Source organism: Antechinus flavipes, chromosome 1 (assembly GCF_016432865.1).
Source record: "Antechinus flavipes isolate AdamAnt ecotype Samford, QLD, Australia chromosome 1, AdamAnt_v2, whole genome shotgun sequence".
Classification (NCBI taxonomy): Eukaryota; Metazoa; Chordata; class Mammalia; order Dasyuromorphia; family Dasyuridae; genus Antechinus; species Antechinus flavipes.
The window spans coordinates 477,561,771-477,569,743 of NC_067398.1; the positions used below are offsets into that span (position 1 = coordinate 477,561,771).

General features: G+C 34.3%; 1 pseudogene; it reads right to left on the minus strand.

Moving 5' to 3' along the window:
* Positions 1-7,318: 7,318 nt before the first annotated feature.
* On the minus strand, positions 7,319-7,592 carry LOC127563203 (60S ribosomal protein L37a-like; annotated as a pseudogene).
* Between the last annotated feature and the right edge of the window lie 381 nt (positions 7,593-7,973).

The window sequence follows — 7,973 nt, forward strand, 5'->3', positions numbered from 1 at the left end:
TATGGTGTTGGATTTAATGACTTCTAATGTCCTTTATAAATCTGAATATAAAACTATGTGCCTCTCCTCTTATTCTAATAAGAAACTTCATCATAATTTTCATAATCTTGAAAATATATCTATATATCTATAAATTTATGTATGTATGTATGTATGTATGTATTTCATGCTTCAATTCCATAGCCAAACTGCACAGACATAAGTAAACTCCATAAGAACAGGAACCATATGTTACCAATATTTATTTGCCCACATCTTTGGTAGTGCTTTGCACAAATAGTTGCTAAGCCAAGGGATTTTGACAGAATGGATGGATGAATGAATAAAACACACGTTTAAATGAAATATCAGGCATGTAGAATTTAGCTTGTTATAAGCTGGAAATTACCATCTTTATTAAATCTTAAATTTGTTTTGCTCTTCTACAGCCTATTTATTGTTTCCTCGTATTTTAAATAAATATAATAACAATAATTCACATGTAGAGAGCATTTAACAAAGTTCTTTCTGCATAATTGCACTGAGCAAAAGCAGTCTAAGTGTGACTCATCATAGAAGAGACTGAATGAATCTGAGAGGTAATATGGTTTGGTCAGAATCACATAACTTACAAAGAGTTCAGCTTCTGGCCATCAAATGCAGTGTTTTCTTCATGACACCTTGTACTCTGTCATTGAAGATGCCTTCCATATGCACACATATGATTCTCGTAAAAAAATTTATAAAACTGAAAAAACAGGAATGTGAGTCAATAATTGCTAAAGTCTACTCAGCCAACTTTTTATTTAAAAAAAATTACTGCCCACCTTTCTTCATGTAAGCTACAGGACCTGATAATTAAAGCATCTATCACTGAAAAAACACAAAAAGAAAATACAAAAACGTAATGAGGAAAAATATGCCTGTTGAAAAAATCATTTAAGAAAGAGGCTTGTTTTTCTGTTTGCATTTTTACTATATTTTTTTATTTCATATAGGGAAGGCCATTTAGAATCACCTGTAGATTCTCAGAAAACCTCAGAGTTCAGTATTATTTTACCTGCTGAAAAAATTGTGGCTTGAAGGGACAATGAGACTTTCCTTTTAAAAATGCATCACACACACACACACACACACACACACACACACACATCTTCCAGAATAGTTAGGTTCAGACTCAAGTCTGTATCCTCAGGCCACTGAATCCCTTGCATTAGTAACCAAAACAGATAATCCCTAAACCCCCAACATGTGTATGGCTTCACTGTTCCAACAACTCTGGCAAGACAGTTTAGAGGAGATGCAATCCTTGCCCTCCAGGAGTTTAGAATATAATAGGAAAATCAATATACCAAAAGAGATTGATCTATGTAATTAGAAAACTGCAGAAAATGTCTTTGTGGAAAAGCCTAGCGTAGATTGTGGGCTCCTTTTTACCTCTTTCTACATCCCCAGAACTTAGTATAGTGTCTGGCACATAGTAGATATTTTTAAAATGTTTACTGATTAAGTGAATGAATGGATAGAGAAAAAATTTTAAAGTCTGGAAAACGTGGGTTTAAATCTTGATCCTAACACATACTGACTGTGTGATTCTGGACAAGCCAGGAGAGCCCCTAAAACAGAAAGTGAATCTTGCATTGTTAAAGAAAGCATCCCCATGTAGAAACTCCCAAATATGTAGCACATTATCATTGAAACTTTCAGTTAGGATCATGGCAGTGAAAGACAACCAATATCTTGAAGACCAGAATCAGAAATTTGAAACAGAAACTTGCTTTAGAGGACATAACTGTATGAAATCCAATAATAAATATTATTGGGAAATAGGTAGAAGAAAACTTCTTGGAATATAGAGGGAGAAAAGAAAATAAAGGCTATTGGAGATAACACTAAGAATTAACAAAGATCACCATATTTCCAAAGTGACACAAGTTTTTAAGATTGAAAAACATAATAATTATATAAAGTATAAATATTATCATATACATTTCATAGATGAAGAATCTGAGACTTAGAGAAGTTGAAATGACTAGCCACAATTCATATAATAAAGGTCAATCAGCATTCTAAGATTAGCTAATGCAAAACTAAGAGTATTTTATACTATATATTCTTACTATACTCATTTTGTATCAACCTCTGAGTAAAGTTTTATGTGCAGTATGATTCTGGACTGTTCCAAGTGAAGAGCAAAAAGAAAATGTGAAGGATTTGAGGGTAAAATTTCTGAAAGAAATAGAGGGATGGGAAATAAGATCAATGAAGAAACTAAGCCATCCAGATGGAAATGAGAAATCTAAAAAGGCAAATATTAATAGTTGTTAGTTTTTTCATGACTAACAGCTACTCTACTTGTTATGGGAGTAACCTGCTAATGACTGCTGGATGTTATCGGAGCCACCTGCCAGTGGCTGCTGGGGATCCACCTCAGACTAGCCAAATGAATCCCTTCATATGAGAAGATGATGATGATGATGATACAAGGAGACTGAGAGGCAGTTGTGTTCTCTGACCTCTCTCCTCTTCCCTCTTGCCTCCAATTTATTTCATTCCCAATCCACAGCAACATCTGTGTCAGTAAAGGTTGATTTGCAGTTCCTTCAGGGTTGTTATGATTCACAGCTTTTGGACTTTTGGAGAACAGACCTGCACCTTCACACTTAGGTGTGGTCCTTAACATCTACTGATAATAGAACAAAATGAAAAAGAATAAAAGCTGGGAGCCTGAAGTATTTAGATACATATGAGGAATTTTCAAATAAATTATTGATTATTGAGGAAGATTGTATGATTCCTTGCATATATTATTATAATTCCAGGAAGGCTTACATATGTTATTACTTGATCTATTATATACCAGACCATAGGAACTTTCAAATACAGTGAACTCATCACTACATTGCTATGGTTCTATGAAGATCCATTTTGACAGTTCACAATGAACATATAATTTCTTTCACAATTTTGAAATTCCAATTTTTGAAATCCATTATGAAAGTATGACTAAATAAAGGGAATTAAATCACATTCTATATTAGGACAGAAACTGATAGAAAATCTAGAAATTCAGAATTCTGTTTGATATTTCTTTCCAAATTAATGTTACTATACCTTTCATGTTCTATCAAGAACGAAATGATGACTTTAAAGGAAGACTTCCTGGCCATTTTAGTTTGTATAACAAACTTCATTTCACTAAAACATCTGCCCCAATATCTGAATAGCCATCATGCTATTGTATCCTATTTAGAGTTTGCTAAATTTCTGTTCCTAAATCAAAGATAGGGTTGTTGTTTGGAAAGTGATTCATAGATCTTATGGCAATATAAGATTTGTGAGTTACTATCATCCCCAAAACTACTTCTATCACTACCACCACCACCAATACTATTACTATTACTATTACTACCACCACCACCACTACTACTACTACTACTACTACTACTACTACTACTACTACTACTACCACTACTACCGTTACTACTAGTTTGCTATTTCATTACCTTAGTTCTATGAAATTCAAAGAATAATATTATTTCCTTTGAAATTTTAGGCATAATTGTGAAGCAATGTTTGTGCCTTTGTGCCTTAGTTTTTTTGTAATTCTCTTTTCTCATTCCTAGCTCCTAACTTGTTCTTCTTCCATGCTTAATGTGCTCAAACTTGTGCTTGTGCTCAAGTCCATTATTCCCTATTACTTACCCAGAATACTTGATCTCACTTACCTGTAAAACAAGATGGATGATACTACAGGGGTATCTCTTAATTTCCATTTCCAAAACCTACTATAAGCTAACTGTCACAAACAGAAAGACTCTAATAGACTAATTTACACTAAGTTCTTTATAACTGACATTGAAAGTGAGACTCCAAGAAGCATTTTATCTTAACAATAACCAATATTTAGAAGTATTTCATATTTTTGACTGATAAACTTAGGAACCAATTCTCTAATGAGGAAATGTCACATTCCAGAATAAGAAGATGTAGGAGATGATATCTTCCCCTAGAACCCTAGAGTCATAAATACTGATTTTTTATCATAGTCATACAATGCAAAGTTATAATTATCTTGAAATCCAATATTCTCATTTTTTAAAAATAATGCAAACTATCAGATATAATTTGCCAAATAGGAAAATTTATTCTGACACATGTGCTGCTAGCTCTATATAACTATAGAGCTCAAATACTCTAATTCAAATACAAAAATCATTCTGGACAAACCCCCAAAATGTAACTCATATTTCAGAATTGAGCTATAGTGTCACATGGATCAAGTTCAAACTTGGAAGCATCAAAATTGATTTCCATATAACATAAACCTGGAGTTGGACCCCTAATTCTAATTAGAGAAGAATTCAGGATAGTTAGGAAGTTTAACAAATCTCCTCTCTAGTAGATACCAAATCTCCTCTGCAGACCAACAAAGTCCAGGCAATTCAAAGTACAAACAGAGAATAGGTCTATTGCTCTTCACATTGCCATCCCTTGTTTTATTCTTCCTATTTAAACTGCTGCTCTTTCATCCTTATTTGGTAATAGTTCTTTTTTGTTCTGAAGTGCTTCACATATGCACTGGCCTTTCTCCAGGTCCTCCCTCCAACCCTTTAACTCCCTTCCGATTCTGTCTCTCCATCAAGTGTCAGTTTCTTCCCTCTGGAGCCATATGGTCTCCTAGAAATACTACATGCATGAGCTGGCCTTTTCTCCAGTCTGTGGCTGTGTGTAGACTCTCTTTGTCCACTACATCTACACCTTATCTCCATTTTAAACATCAGACCTTAAGGGCATAACTCAGGTGCCAGAATCACTATAAAATTGTCAGCCTTAGGACAAAGGCTTCATCAACAAGGATTAAAGGTAAGGAGAATTGACACCTTGTCTAAGGAATTATCACTTTGATGAGAAGACACAAAAGGGGAAAGGAAGCAGCTATATATTGGCAGGGAAATCTTCATGCATATGTTGAAATTAGCTATGAGACTATAAAAATCTTTGAAGAAAAAAAAATTGCACCATAGTTGTATTTCACTGGGAAAGTTTTTTAAAGTAACTTGTACAAAAACAACTAAGAGGCCCCTAGATGAAGCAGTTGCAGGCTGCATTATAGTGGTATTTTATCAGATAGCACTAATGTGGATAAGAAAGGTCATTCCTGACCAAAAAGGATGAAAAGCGATTTTGAAAAACTGCTTTAAAAGCAGAGTACTGACGTCTCTGATAGAGAGAATGTGAAGATTACCATTATTAGGAACAAAATTTCCTTTGGAAAACACTGATCCAGCTGTGCAAAGCAATCTTTCTCACATATCTACTATTGTTTCATTGCAATGGAGAGCATCTGGGTTTGGGATCAGAAGACCTGATTACCCATAATGATAACAGAAAGATAACTGATAGAAAGATAGCAAGAAAGAAAGAATTATGTATAACTTACAGTTATCTATAAATATACTATATGTGTGTATACATATATATACACACAAACTAATACACATATGTATAAGGGATAAGGACAATTCTCTCCTATGAATACTTATATATAAGTAAAATACATTGATTGAGCAATAGATTGCTATAACCTGTCTTCCTATCTGCTTCCTAACTATGTAAACTTAGACGAGCCATACAATCTTCTTGTGGTTCATTTGCAACACGTATATGGCCCAATCAGTGTTTTCCAACTAAAACTATGTGTTGAAATCCATATTCTATTAACCTCTCAGGGTTATTGTGAGAACCAAGTGAGGTAATGAATATGAAATTGCTTTGCTAACCCATATAAATTTGAGGAATTATCATTCCCACGATGCTTTTCTCAATTTACCTTTCCTGGCCCCTTGGTCAAATGTGACCTTCCCTAGTCTAGGACAGGAAGGAAGTAAATGCCATATTTGTTGCCTCAAAGAATTGATGCATTCCCCTAAGTACCTAATTTCCTAACAGGAAGGATTCAAGACAATCCAGGCTCAATTTGTCAAAACATTAAGAAGACTATGTGGCTTGTAAAGGACATGTTGAGAAAAATTAGTATGGGATTATTTTTTATTGCTATTGTTTTTATAAACAACTTGCACTTGGTATAGTAATCTAGTCTTTTTTCAAGACTCTTTCCATAATCTCATTTTCCAATCCAATAAATATTTATCAAGGCTCTACAATGCCTCAGACATTGTGCAAAGCACTGCAGATATAATTAGTAAATATTGTCTTTGCCCTCAACAAGTTTACAATCTAGAGATGGAACAGGTAGAGAACACATAAAAAAGGTAAGAAAGCTGGCTGGGGTGGAGGGAAAGGCCAGGGTACCAGGAAGGAACTATCATGAAACATTTCTATTTAAAGGAAATATGCTTGCTTCTCTGTTTTTTGTTTTACTGAATCATTTAATGGACTAGACTCATGGAAGTAACTTCTGAAGTCCCCAGAGGATAAATATTCATAATTTGGGGACCACTGCACTAAATAATTAAAAATTTGAGATATTGCTAACAATCTAATCAAGTTCTCCTGGAATATCTCTGCCAGACACTCAATTATAAATGCCATTTAAAAAACCCAAAACCTTTTGTTTGTTAAATGGAGTATTAACACCTTATACTGCAGGATATATTGATTTTCCATCTGAAACACCCAATACTACTCAGTCTTCTGTTACAATTCTGGTTTCCGATTTGTGGAAGGGTAGGAGAAGAGGCAAACTAAAGATACTTTGGAAATAAAGTCCTTCTTCCACATTCACCAGCTTCCAAGAGCTTCTCTCCCTTCATGTTGTCAAGAATGTAGAACAGGAAATAAGAATTCTGAGCAAACTATGTCAAAATGACTGGTATTTACAGATTTACTGAGTATGGAAAACTCTTAAAGGGATTAAGCATTGACTACTAATGGCATGAAATGGAAGATAAAAATAAAGAAAAGAAGAAGGATTGAAGGAAAAAAGAAAGAAAAAAAAGGAGAAACAGAGGAATGGAAGAAGAAAAAGTGAAGAAAGTTGGGAGGGAAGAAAAACATAAGAAAAGGTTGCTATATCTTATTAATTTATATCCATAACATTCTTTCCATCTACTCACTATTCAAACTATCCTAGCTCAAACCTTCCTGACTTCTCTTCTGTTCTTTTATAATACTCTCCTTTTTGGTCTTATTTCTTCCAGCCTCTTCTTATTCCAATATATAGCTATCAAATTAAAATTCCTAATGCACAGATTTGACCATGTCACTCCCCTAGTTAAAACCCTTAAATTTTGAGTGCCCTATTATCTTTATTTTCCCCCATAAATTAACCCATTTATTGTTGGACTATGGGCTACAGATATTTAATAATAAGATTTTACTGGTCTTTCAATTCTTTCAGTCTTCTAATGGGAGATCTCTGTGATTGCAGAGGCAATATTGTAAGTCCATGCACTACTAGCTACTGTGTGGGTACAGGATCCACAATTCCAGATTCTCAAAGCCTATCTCTTAATTTTGGATTCGACACAGAAGGAACCTGTGTCTCTGACATACTGATTAATTTCAATTTCCTTCACTTTTTCTGAGGAATGCACTATAACATGTTCCATATTTAACAACAATTCTGTCCTCTTTGTATGTTTAGCCATGTTGTCAGTTGCAGGGCCAGAGCTCCGAGAGGAAAGAAACTTGTGTGCAACCCTATTGTCTTTAAATAAATAAGAGCAATAAGTGAATCAAGGCTCTTCACAATTAGACTTTCCACCCTCATTTCATATTGCAGCCAAAGTGAATGACTAGCTAATTCTCCAAAAATGCATTTTACCATACATAAATATGCCCTTGCCCTGGTTGAATCCCATGTATGGAATGCACTCTGTTCTTTCTAATTCTTACAATATTTAACTTCTTTCAGGACTCAGTTTAGGTACCAAATCTCTGTGAAATATACTACAGATTTGTCCAGATATCAGAGCTCTCTCTCCCTCCTCAAATGAGTTTATATTAATTTATTTATGGGATGTGCTATG